Raw genomic sequence first — 13517 nt, 5'->3', positions numbered from 1 at the left:
AAACAAACAAAAAAAAAAAACCACAAACCAAACCAAACCAAAACACACACACACACAAAAAAAAAAAAAAAAAAAAAAAAAAAAAAAAACCAACAAAAAAAAAAAGGGGGAAAAAGATACAGCAGCTACAGAGCACAGCCAAGGATAAAGCAGAGAAAGGGGACTACTTTTTATTCTTACATGGCAACACAGATCAGAAAAAGCTTTTTTTAAAAAAAGCAGAAAATGCAGTTTCTGTCTGGTAACAGAAGACAACTTCTGGTGTGTTTGGGGAAAAAAAAAAAAAAAAAAAAAAAAAGTGTGTTTAAAATAGAAAAGGAAACAAGCATAAGCGTTTCAGCCTCGCAGTCCCGGGCGTCCCGGGGCCCCAGGCGAGTGGGCACACCTCGCCCCCTCGGGCGTCCACTTGCGGCCGAGAGCCCGGCCCGTGGGGTCGTCGCGGGAGCCCGCCGGTGGCCACCCAGCCCAGCCCAGCCCAGCCCAGCCGGCCCACGCCGGGGCGCCTTCGGCGTGGCGTGCAGAAAGCTCCCGTGGGCAGCGGGAAGGGGCCCGGCCGCGAGGCGGGCGAGGCGCGCCGAACCTCGCGCGCACCCCACCCGTGTCCGCCCCGCGGTGGCGGCGGGGGGGCGGGAGGTCGAGGCGCGGCGAGGGCCGCGGGCGGGCGCGCGCGGCTGTGGGGCGGTGCCGCCGCGGCCCCGGTCCGCCACCGGTAGGGGGCGGGCGCGCCGCTCCCTCGCGCCTCCCTCAGCCTCTGCGGCGGCGGCGGCTCCGCTCGGCTTCCTGCTCCGTCGCCGGCGGGCGGGCCGGGGCAGCCTGCGCGCTGCGGCCGCTGAGGGGACGCTGCGCCACCCGCCCGGCTCCCTGCAGCCCAGGTAAGGGCTGGCGTTCCCAGCGGGGGGGGGGGGGGGGCTGGCGCCCGCGTCCCCCTCCCTGAGGCGGCGGGCGGCCCCCGCCCCTCCCGCCGCCGGGCTTTGCCGCTCGGGCGCGCATCGCTCTCCCCTGCGCGGGGGCAGCCGCGCCAGGCTGGCGCTGGCCGCCTGCCCTCGCCTCCGCTGCCGGCCTCCCCCCCCCCGGCGGGGCAACTTCCCCGCGCCGACTTCCCCGTCCCCTCCCGCCACGGGGAGCGGTGAGGCGGGCTGGGGCCCCGGGCGCGGGTCAGCGGCGGGACGGGGGTCCCCCCTTTTCTCCTCCTCGTTCCCTTCCTTTCCCCCGTGGGCCGGCCCGGCGTGGGGCCGGGAGCCGCTCCCCGGCCCGGCCCTCTGCGAGCGCTCGGCGCTGCCGGAGCGGCGGGCGGAGGCAGCGGGTGGCGGCGGCTCTGGGCGACGCTGGCCGCCTCGGTCCAGTGAAGTAAGTGTGTGCTGAAACAGGCTCGGCGCGGCGAAAGTGAAAGGGCGCTGCTTTTCCGTGGTTTTGCTCTTCTCTTTGTGGACCTCTGGATCGCGGAGTTGGTTGTTAGGTGGGTTACGAGGCTCAACTCTTCTTAACTAAAACACTAAGTAATACCGTTACGGAGAACGGTCCGGAACTGATAGGAGAATGTGCTGTGCATCCAGACGGGCAGAGAGGTACTTGTCGAAGCAGTCAGTGTTCCTTTGGTTTCTAGCCTCCGAGTTGCTGAAGTAGGAGAAAATACAGTAATTCTATACTGTTTTGCCTTTTTTTTTTTTTTTTTTTTTTTTTTTTTGTGGTAGGCAAATGCTGCCATATCTTAAGTTACGTTTTTACCTGAGCTGCTGAGGGGCTGTGGAACTCACTTGATTTCGTTATCATTCGATTTGCTCGCATTTGAAAGAGGTTAAATGATAATGTAGTAACTCCAAACTTTTGTAAAGGTCTCTGAGTATGCCAGGTATTCTTTGTGATACTGTGTGTGCCCTGTGATGCCACGCACGCTTTCAGCCCGCGGTGGTTCTTTGCTGGTGAACGTAGCTGACTGGTCCTCTTCTTTTAGCAAAGTATTTATTTAATACTAGTAAGAGAATTATTTAGGGAAAATGAAACCAGAAATGGCTGTGTACAACAGTCTTTTTTTAAAGCCTGTGAAACTAATCAAAGTACGAATGTATTCATTAGCACATATGCCCCTCCCAGGGATTCTTTTAAGTATGAAGAAGTCTTTTTCATCTCTTGGTTTACATACTTGTCTGTGTGGCAAAACAAGTTTTGTAACTTGCTTTAGGCCTGCAGGTAGGCTCTTCACAAGCTAATAGCTTGGTATTGTTATGTAATAACATCTAATCACTTTGGGATGGAGGAGGCACCCGGTTTGTTGCAGGCCATTGCTTCCATCCCTTTCCAGCAGTCCCAGCTATTTCACCCAGTAAAAGTGCAGAGTAGATAGTTACTAAAGTCACCTTGGGGTACCCACAAGTTAGTGCCTAGCCTCTCTAGGTGTTGCCAGAGTGCTTCAGGGCTTATGTGCTCTACGCTTAATGAGAATTCTCAGTGCCTTAAGAAAAGAGTGATAATGTAGACGAGTTTGAGAATTTAGTGGAACTAGTTTGAGAATTTAGTAGAACCTTGGCAAGCTGATATTTAAAAAGTGAACTCGTGAATGTTTAGTTTTCAGTTTTGTTCAGAATATTAGCATATTATACGTGATTGGGATTTTTCTTCTGTAAGATCATGAAATGGATTGGTACCATGTAAGCTGTAAAAATAAGTTTGCCTACAGATTATTTTGTAGCTTAAAGATTAGGTCTCCATAAGATTAATCAGCAGGAGGCACAGATAACTTGTTCTGTAAGATTTAAATTGTTCAAAGAGAAGTTGTTGCTTGAATAGAATTTAGGATCTGCTTTTAAAACCTGCCAGTGAAGTCAGAGGGTTGACATGGGAGTGTAAGGACTGCGAGTTTTACCGCTTGTATTGGCAATCAATACCTCCGTGAGCCCTAATGTAAGTGATATATATATATATGTTCAGTTTTGAGTTTTTCAGTAAAATATAGTGAGAAAGTGTAGGATTTAAGGCATAATAATTGTAAACCTGGGTGTTTTCTCTGCTGGTGGCCAGCTGTACAATCCTGTGACAATTGTTTTGCTGTCAATAGTGTTGGAATTACTGTAATTGTTTCAGAGTTTAGAAAGATCCCTCCGAGAAGTCTCACACTGATCTGAAACCAAGGCTGTCCATAAATTCTCTGGATTACTTTCGGAAAAATGTAATCTGCAGTATTGTCAGAAGTCTTGAAGTCTTGCAGTAAGACTTCATGAGATGGCTGAGCGAATCTAACAGCCTGATGCTGCTGTGCTTTGCCTCCTGACCCTCCTAAAAATTGTCTGCTGATCTGTCAGAACTTACATTAAATCTTTTACTGAGTTAGCTTTCCTTAATGAGCAAAATCATGTGTTCTGAACTGGAGAAATGGTGAGTGGGCTGGAGCAACCTGGTGGGTGAGCTCACCTATCATAAATTTTTATGTTTCCTAGTACTATCCAGGCCTAAGGCCCTGCGATGTGAGAACAGGAAAGAGCAGTGATGAGGAAATAACTTTAAACTGGTATTGCTGCTTGAAATCTCATTTCTTAGCAGCAGAATTTTCAACTCGGATGTATGTTAAAGCATCTGTAACCTATAAATAGGTCTTCCTTTCTTCCTGCTTCATCGTCTAAAACGCCTGTGTCTAACCATGAATACAAGCATAGCCTCCTCATGCTTTTCTTAATGGTATATGTGTCCTGAGAGGACTTTTATTTTGTTTTTTTCTTTTTTTTTTTTCTTAAAAGAAAGAAATATTTTTTCTGGATAATTTGTAGTTCTCATTCTACCCTGTAATTTGTTTGCATCCGCCTGCATCTTGATGTTACCCACAAATTTAAAAAGCTTATCCCTATTCAGTAGTCTAAGTCATTGGTGACAATATTAAATATTATTTTACCCAGGCTGCCTGAAATCCAGTCACTTAATTTTTCACAGGGAGTTATCAATAGTTACTCTTTTGGAATTGTTCAACTGTTTTTGCTCCCCATATACAGTACCATATTTCTGTGATAAAAAAAAATAGTTTGTATCTTCCTTTGCAAACAGAGTTGCAACTTAGCTTTTTCCAGCTCTTGTTGGAGGTCAATGCCAAGAGGGTATGGAAGAGACTTTGTGGGAGAAGGGAGAAGCTTTGCAAGACTGTCAGGACAGAGGGAGCTGCTGGAGTAAACTCTGCCCTGCATTTAATGGGCACTGCTGTTGAGTCAGTTTTAATGGCAGAAAGTTGCACAATGTGTTTATGTGTACAAAAGCATGGTAGTTCTCATGAGAGTCTGGTTAAAATCTTAATTAACATCAAAATAGATAACACTTATAGTCTCTTCTCTATTCGTAAGCCTTGCTTGCTTCTTGTGACTAGCTGACTTTCTTTTTCCCACCCTCTCTCCAGTTTTCTTTTTATCTGAGGAGAAAGTAACCATTTCCTAGTAGCAAAGATTTTTTCTCGATCTGTTTTGGTATCACCAGTTAGTTGAGTCATCATTTCAAAAACATTTAAACTGGTAGAAGCTGCTAGAAAGCTGCTGGCCTGCTCCCAGACACTTATTTCTGCTTCTGGATGAGCCCAGACATTCTTGCAAGTACCAAGTGAGGTGTTTGAGGGAGCTGCCATGGCTGTTTGTTTGATGGTCAGCTGAACTTCAGTGACACCTGAATGGTTTCAGAACTGCATTTGAGTCGATTCAGGCAGGAGTTCATTACAGGAATTTCTATAATAATTAGTGAATTTCTCTTACAACAGCATGATTCAGAGAGGCATGACATCAGGAGTTCTTACAGTATACAGTGATTGTATACCAGCATCTTTGTGTTAGCTTTGTATAGTGTCAGTGGTAAGCACCCTTCTATCACTGAGGGATGCTGTTCCTCAGATTAGTGTATGCATACTTAATTTGGCAAATTTCGTAGGTGATGACCTGCAGTAACTTACTATCCCACATAACTTTAATTTTTCCCACCTATAATGATTCTTAGATTTTAAAATCTCAAAGGATAGAAGGTGGCTGTGTTGGATTTTAGCTAGTAGGGTGTGTACCAATTGTTAACTAAACAATAAAGTATACAAAGTATATATATACATAAAAGTACAAGAATACATTGCCCCTAGATTTTTTTTTTTTGCTGTGAAATTAATTCTTCTCCGATATGTCTTATCTGTTTAGTACTGGTTGCTGAAAGATTGTACCCAGCCAGGAGACAGGTTAGGGATCTTTGTTCTAATCCCTTCATGCTCAAAAACCAGTCTAGAGTGCAGTTTCTGTTGCTCTCTCTTTGTGTCTTCAGTAGGAAGAAGTGAGTCACTCTAGAGCTGTTAAGGATCATGCGATTTACTTCATTATAGAATCGTTTTGGTTGGAAAGGACCTTTAAGATCATTGAGTCTGACTGTTAACCTAACACTGCCATATCCATCACTGAACCATGTCCCTAAGCATCGCATCTGCACGTCTTTTAAATACCTCCAGAGATGGTGACTCAACCACTTCCCTGGGCAGCCTGTGCCAATGCTTGACAATGCTTTAGGTGAAGAAATTTTTCCTAATAACCAATCTAACACTGCCCCCACACACCCCCACCCGCCACTGCAATTTGAGGCTATTTCCTCTTGTCCTATTGCTTGTTACTCAGGAGAAGAGACTTGACACCCACCTCGCTATAACCTCATAGTTTTAGAGCGCGATAAAGTCTCCCCTCAGCCTCCTTTTCTCCAGGCTAAACAACCCCAGTTCCCTCAGCTGCTCCTTGTATGACTTGTGCTCCAGATCCTTCACCAGTTTCATTGGCCTTCTTTGGATACACTCCAGCACCTCATTGTCTTTCCTGTAGGAAGGGGCCCAAAACTGAACACAGTATTTGATGTGCTGCCGCACCGGTGCCGAGTACAGGGGGACAATCACTTCCCATGTCCTGCTGGCCACACTATTTCTGGTACAAGCCAGGATGCTGTTGCCCTTCTTGGCCACCTGGGCACACTGTTGGCTCGCATTCAGCCAGCCAGCTATTGACCGGTATCCCCACGTCCTTTTCCACCAGGCAGCTTTCCAGCCACTCTTCCCCAAGCCTGTAGCATTGCATGGGGTTGTTGTGACCCCAGTGCAGGACCCGGCACTGAGCCTTGTTGAACCTCATACAACTGGTCGCAGCCCATCAGTCCAGTCTGTCCAGATCCCTCTGCCGAGCCTTCCTTCCCTCAAGCAGATCAACACTCCTGCCCAACTTGGTGTCATCTGCAAATTTACTGAGTGCATCATGCAGCATGGAGGTTATTAGTCACCAACAGCAGTCTCATATCTGCAGTTATGATCCCACTCTTCAGTGTCTTGTAGGCATAGCATGACCCCTTTGCACACTGGGCTTGCTGTGCTGCTGCCCCTTTTCCCCAGAGCTGACACGCGATGCTTTCTCATCTGGGTGCTCCACTCAGCCAGCAGCATGTTCTTTCTGTCCTGAAAAGGGCCGAAGTGCATCCCCGCATGGGAGATAAGTGGATGAGAAGGGGCTCTGTGGTAGAATAGGGGTTTTTGTGTCCCTTGGAGCAAGAGGAGGGAGATGCCAGCAGTGCTCTGAGCAGTGACTTTCACCGGGGAGTGCTTATCCCAGAAGCACATCCCAGCTTCCTGGTGAGATCAGCTTGCTACTGAGCATAGGTTAAAAGTCCTCTCCAGTATGCAGCCTCAGATCATGCTAAGCTTTTGTTAAAGAAGCTTAAATCCTTGGCAGTATCATATTCTTTTTTTTTTTTTTTTGCAGCAGTGTGTGGTGATGTCCCTTGCTACTATCAGTACCCTTGGTCCTCTCTGCCATGCAAAATATATCGGAGCTCCATGCCTCGCTGTGTCTGTGGTCTCGGTGTGCAGCCCTGACGAGGTCACTGTGGTGGTCTTTGCAGTAAATGAATCTCACTCATAAGATGGTGATCTCATTCTGACATCTTAAAACTACTATCTGGAGTCAGGCTGTGCTTGGGGAGAATAGTAGTGCAGAGGAGCGGATTGGTCTTCCTGCAGTAAACTTGGACCTATAAAGGAAGTATTTGTAATGCTCCATTCCTGTTTTGCTTGCTTGCTTGATAACTTCATTTAAAATGTGCCCCAGTGTGAAGTGACATGCTGTAACCATAGCCTCAACTAAATTTCTGTGGTGGTCATGTGTGGTTGTATCAAGTCATAGTAATTATATATATGTTAATTATTTGTCAGACCTGTAACCTTTTTGTATGGTAGTTCTGTTGAGAACTGCTGTATGGGGCAGAGTAAGATGCATGGTAGTAACACATTATTCTGATAACAGTCTTGATATTTTTTTTATTGATACAAAGATGTGAAAGCTGTTGTAGATTTGAAACTTCTGGATTCTGACAACACCTTGTTTTGAGTGAGACCTGGTGATCTTGCAGATAAATGCATTGCAAAGCTTTATTTACTCCTCCCTGTTGTGGAAAGACTGAACAGACTTTGCTGTCTTACGAAATCACTGTGGTAATTTGTTTCTTAAAAAAAAAAACAAAAAAACAAACAAACAAAAAAAAAAAACCCAAAAAAAAAAAAACAACCAACCAAACAGAAACCAAACCAGTGGGATTGAACCTTTGAACAGGTGGCAATTGCAACAGTACTTCAGTTATGAAATAATTTGTTTGTCATCTGACAGAAGAAAATGTTAATCCTCTCTCTCTTAAATCTCTTTTGTGAGATTTATGTGCTTCTCTGTGATGAGGTTGAAAAGCAAGTGGGTGAATGAGGTTCAGCAGTTTGTCCTTGAGGACTTTACCTGAATTTCTCTTATTTGATCTTATCCAACCCTATGAAATACAGGGCTAAAGATCTTCTTTAATAGGTAATCCAGCAGCAATGGTACAGTGTACTTTATCGCATACAAATAGTAAATTAAATCCTGTTTAAATATATGGACCAGCAAATTTTGTCTAATATTTGGGAATAGTCTTCAAAGTGTGGATTAGGTGCTTATAAAATTTGGGGTTTTTTGTTTTGTTCATTGCAAAAGGAATATTGATTGAGTTTCATTCTCAGTGGGAAGAATGCCTTAGTACTTCTACCTCAGTCTTCACAGGATTCAGGAGAATTTTTCTATGTTTGAGACTGACTAGTTTGTGTGTTGCCTAAGGTGAAAGTACTGGATTGATGCCACTAGCAAAATCTTGCTTGACGTGTCAGTGATTTGACACGTCATTTGGGAAACACTTGTTTTGCACATCAGGTATCAAAACACTTTGGCATAATGCTTCTTCTCATGCGTATTTCCTTTCTTAGAAATGAAACCACATGGCAGTATTTGCAACAGAGAGCATGCAGTGGTAGATGACTTACGTATATTTAATTTTGGAGTAAGTTTGGGTTTCACTTCTGAAATTTATCTGGGTTTCATTTACAGTTGATAGAAGTAAAATAAAATCTCATTTTAACACGCAAACACTTTGGGTATAATTCAGTGTTGTCAGAATACCAAGATGAATTTTACGTGCATATGGAAGAATACAATTCAGGTGGTATCATTTTTTATAAGATGCTAATGATTATACTTTATGGTAGTGTTTGAGTGTTTGTTTCAAAGGGGAAAAAAAATATATACCTGGGAGTCTGTAAGTTGTTCAGTGTGGACAGACATTTTGCCTGTGTGGATTTCTGCCATAACCACAAGGAATTCATATGGTTGTAGGAGTTCCTGTAGAGAACAACTACTTGGGTCACAGCCTGTGTCATCAGAAGACACAAATGGTGCATGATTATACAATAAAGTTGAACTACAGTAATTACTCTCTTAAAGATGTAGTTCTTCTCTATGTGTGCCTTTCATCAGTTTCAAATTAAATGAATTCTGTAAACGTGGAAAGACTATGTGTAGTCTAGTAGAAGGGTAAGCAACCATCTGGGTGATTCTTGTATTTGAATAAAGTGATCATACTAGAAGCCTAGATTCCTGCTCATATTTAGACTTGAAATGATTTCTACAGTCTCAGCTGTTTGGTCTGCAGCATGTAATTCAGGTTGGCACAACCACTGGTTTAAAACCAGAGCTCACATATGGAATAGCTAATGCTGTCCCTGACATTGCTAATTCACTCTGTAATTTTGAGTAGAAAACCACCACTGCTCTGAACTGAACTGCTTGAAGACAACAGAGTGAAGAGTCTATTAACCAAGTCTGGATTAAACAAAATGTTGTTTCACTTACTGCATTTTACCAGGTACGAAAAGGTAAAATGGCTTTTTGTTTTAGCTGTTACCTGACAGGAAAAAAATGCATTTGCTAATCATTGAGGAAGGTGTAGTTTGTGCTGCAAAAATAAACACTGTCCTAATCTAGTTATGACTCAGAAATAAAAATAAAAGATCAGGCCTTTTTTTATTTTTTCTTTTGGTACTAAGTAATTTTGAATGCTTATCTCATTCTAATACAGTGTACTTGGTATGCTATTCATGTTAACAGATGGTAAATACAGATGAAAACAGGTATAACATTATTTGACCATTTTTGAAATTATACAAACTCTTAAATTCTATTGGGGGGGGGAATTTCCCTCTGAATTTAATTCAAATAATTTTAGGCTGATACAGATTTAGTATTACATATCTGAGTACAGATTTGCACATAATTCTGTAGAAATACGGAGTTAATCCTGAAGGTGAAACCAACTTGCACCGTGTAGACTACCTAGATTAAGAAAACCTGATTTGTATTTTGCCAGATTTTTATGATAATTTACAGCCTTTTAATGTATTTCTTGGTTATTCTTGTAGCTGGAAAGTTGTTTTTCTTCAACGTTATAGCTACAAGTAGATAAGCAGCAACTGGTGGGTATTGAGAACAGTTCATCTCAGCATCTTTTAAAACAATTTTTATATTGCACCTTGGAGGTAAGAGACAAAGGTCTCTTTGCTTTCACAGTTCCTTGCAAAGCAAACTGGATTCTTTTAGCCCGTAGTTGTTTTATTTACGTCATATAATCGGTATCTGGATTCTTCCATTTGGGGATTATGCTTTAAGACAGAAAAAACTACATACGGGTCTCAGTTAAAAGTCTAGATGGCACATAGGGCAGAGTATTTTTTGTTTGTTTAGGCAGAGCAGAATAATTGACTTCTGTTTCATACACAGCAATCCTGTTGGTACAGTTCACAGTGAGCCAGTTACACTTTTGCAGCAGCACCACATTGTTGACCCCAATATGAGAGCTGCTATAATCTCTTGGATCCTTTTCTTCATTTCTGCTGCCTGTTTTGCTGCACGTAATGTCCGTTTTGAAGTGTATTGCTTTCTCTTTTATTAAATATTGTTGATTGGGGTACTTTTTTCTAATCAAATAATGTCAGAATTTAAAATTATCTTGACCTTCTAAATTCATGCCTTATCTTTACTTGGTTTTGTGTGCCCATTTCTTATGTATAATCTATGCAGACTATCAAATTGCTAATGGAAATACTATTATCTTGGGAATGAAATAGACTAATCTGCATGTTTCATTATTATCCATAAAAATATTGATTACAATCGTATTTGAAAAACCCTTATTAACAGCAGTACATTGCAAGTGGCCAAAGTTTTCATGCACAGTAAGCAGCGTAGAGGCTGTGTCCGAGTGACGTATGCTCTGCGTGGTGCGTCCCATGGCACCGTCTCTGGGCAAGAGTGTTGAGAAAGTCTGATAAAGAATTGATTGGATTGAATTGCGTTCAGCTTGGGACTGAAATCTGGACTTTATTCAAGGTTGTGTCAGTGTGGCAATATTAATAACTGTTTGTATGTATTTTTTCTATTCCTTTACTAACCTCAGTACAATTTCCTCTTGCACCTTGATTCTAGGAAGAAAACTTGCTTGAGGAGTGTAATATCTAATACGTGAATGCAGAAAAAACTCAATTTCAGTGTGTTAGAAACTTTATATCATCTAATAAAACATAATGATTGTTTGGCAGGATTATAGGCTTGTAGTTATCCTGAAGTAAGTTATAATATAAGGGCCCGGGTGTGAAGTACTTGACAGGGTTCCCTCAAGAGATACAAGTCACTTTTAAAAACAAGCATCTGGTGCTCTACTGAATGAAGCTAGTTTTAGTATCTATCAACGTATGTGCAGTAGCTATGTCAATGTATGTACTAAATGTATCAAATTTGTGTTCAGTCTGTTATCCCCACAGAAGTTAATCAACAAGAGGAGCAGTGGGGGAAACCCCATTTCTCTCTTCCTTTTTTTTTTTTTTTTTTTTTTTTTTTTTATTGTAAGCTGTTGTTTCTTCTACTTTTTTTATGTTGTCCTATGTATAAATAGCATTTTGGGCTGTCATGGGGCGTTGCTTGACATGGCTTTGGCACTGGAAATTGCAATATCTGGAAATTGCCTCTGCCTTGGGACAAAATACAATGCACAAGGATGGATGGGATAGATAAAAGCAACCAGTAACCTCAGGTCCCAGCTGTCTTTCTGCATATCCACTCCCTAGCAGTTTGAATCTAGAGTAAATAACTTTTCTGAATGGATAGATGTGAACTCCATGCAGGGAACTGGACAATGACCTGCCAGCATTCAAAAAGGATTTATAACCTGTAACTTCTTGTCTTGTCTGCTTCAGTGAGCTGTCTACCTTTTCCTTCCTCTTGAGGGATTGAGCAATCCATGCACTGGGCTGTGCTGAAAGAGCAATTTCTGAACTTGCTAATATGGCACCATCTTTCTGGCTCTCTGCCGGTTTTCTCTTACTTTTGTTGTTAAGTTGATTGTGTTCTGCCAGTTTGGAGAGAACTTTCTACATCAGTTTAACAAAGCATTCCCTTCTTTGTTTTCTACTATTCAGTATTCCACAGCTTTTACATACTGGAATTTGACCATCACACTGGACCAGCATGGCTGGCTGAGCTCGGCTGAAGGTTAGCATCATCGAAGCCTTTTTAAGGAACTATCTACCAGCTATTGACAAGAGGCCTGAATCTACCAGCCTGTAGACCACAACCTCTTTGTAGTTTTGTGCTCTTTACTTGAGATGTGGATATGGCTTGCTGTAGTGGAGAGATCACTAGTCTGATCATCTTGCCACTGAATGTTCTCCTGCATGCTGGCTCCCGTGCATTGGCGCTGGCAGGCCGCAGGGTTCAGAAAGCTCTTTGTCAGATGCGGTTGTTGCCAAGAGAAGATGTGTCTGCACCTTTAGCACTGAGAGATCATAGTTAAAGGAGACCATGCTCCTTCAGCCTCGTGAAGAGTTGCACAAGATTCCTTTGATAAACAGAAATATTGGAGGTTTGCTAGATTATCTGAAGTTCACAGTGGTATTCATCTTGTGAATGAGTGCACGTGTTATGTGCGGGTATTTGACTGTGCTGATAGTGACTAGAATTTGTTTTGATTTAAAACATTTTTATTGCTATCCATCGTAGATGTAAACCTGCAATTTGTCACACCTCTCCTTCCATTAGGCTACCCTGGGGAATAACAACTTCTTTTCTCTTGACATAGAGGAATACCAGCCTGAAGGCTCTGGTTTTAGGTTCTTCTGTGGATAGCTTCTTGTTTCAAGGCACTTGATGCTGCATATGTGGGATTTTTTTGGTTTCTTTCCACTGCCCAGGTTTTAGACCTTGACTGATAAACCCCTGAAGTTCTGCACCAAGAAAACAATCTGAAGAATAAGAAAATCCATGTTTCACATTGATACAATTATAATGCTTCCCAAAACCTGCCATTTTACTTTGTCACTTGTAGATGTTGATCGCTTCTGTTGCCTGTTTTGTGGTGCTCTCCTTGGCCTTTGTGTCTGTATAGAATTCTGCTATGCTCACCAGGGGGCTGCCTATAGACCCTGCTATAGGCTGCATCTCCTGCTTCAGTCTCTGACTAAGTGATATAGAGATAAATTACATTAATGTAGTAATGGGATGGTTATTTGTATTACTGGACGTTCATAAGTCAAAATGATACTTAGGTTGTAATTCTACTGCTCCTGCTTGATGGAATCTTCTGTCAAAGAGGATAAAAATAGTACTTGATTTTTTTGTTTATCTAGGCCATTTCTAAAGCAAAGGGATGTTGTTGCTACTAGTTTTGTGCATCTGAGACTGAGCAAACTCAGTTGTGGTCCTGTGATCCTTGTTTTTAAATGGTCCTAAAGATAGCACTGTTAGAAATTCCAAATCCATTTTTATATTGCTTCTGTAATTCCAATTCTGAGGTCTGATACTAAAGATGTGGAGTAATGGTTTAGAGGCATTCATAAGGTCTCATGGGATGTCCTATTCCTGTTTTGTCTTGAATGAAAAAAAACCCTCTAAGATAATACTGTATAGGGAAAAGAATTTGTGTTCATAAATTATTCTCTTGCAGCTGGAAAATGCTGTGCAACATTTATCTGTACTATAACATTCCTGTATTTATTCTCTAGATGAAAACCTACAATTTTTTTGTATGCTGTAATTTAGGAAAAGAATCTCTAAATCACTTTTTAAATTCCTTTCCAGTTGAGGCATAACATAGTCATTTTTGTTTTGTAAATTGAAAATGTTTCATACTTAAAAAAAAGCATCTGT

The 13517-nt window shown here is 42.4% G+C and overlaps 1 protein-coding gene across 2 annotated transcripts in view; it reads left to right on the top strand.

Moving 5' to 3' along the window:
• The first annotated feature begins 732 nt into the window (after positions 1-732).
• FAM3C (FAM3 metabolism regulating signaling molecule C) overlaps positions 733-13517 on the top strand; it is a 33495-nt gene continuing 20710 nt past the window's right edge. Inside the window, exon 1 of one of the 2 annotated variants that reach the window (XM_042792661.1) lies at positions 733-872. The gene's annotated coding sequence lies outside the window, so the exon portion shown is untranslated. Of the gene's footprint in view, positions 873-1382; positions 1457-13517 lie in introns of those variants that run through there. The other variant, XM_033011444.2, reaches the window with a different exon arrangement.

This window comes from Tyto alba, unplaced genomic scaffold, assembly GCF_018691265.1.
Source record: "Tyto alba isolate M040663 unplaced genomic scaffold, T.alba_DEE_v4.0 Super-Scaffold_2, whole genome shotgun sequence".
NCBI lineage: Eukaryota > Metazoa > Chordata > Aves > Strigiformes > Tytonidae > Tyto > Tyto alba.
Note: the sequence above shows the minus strand (reverse complement) of the source record. Positions and strands in the feature narration are given on the sequence as shown.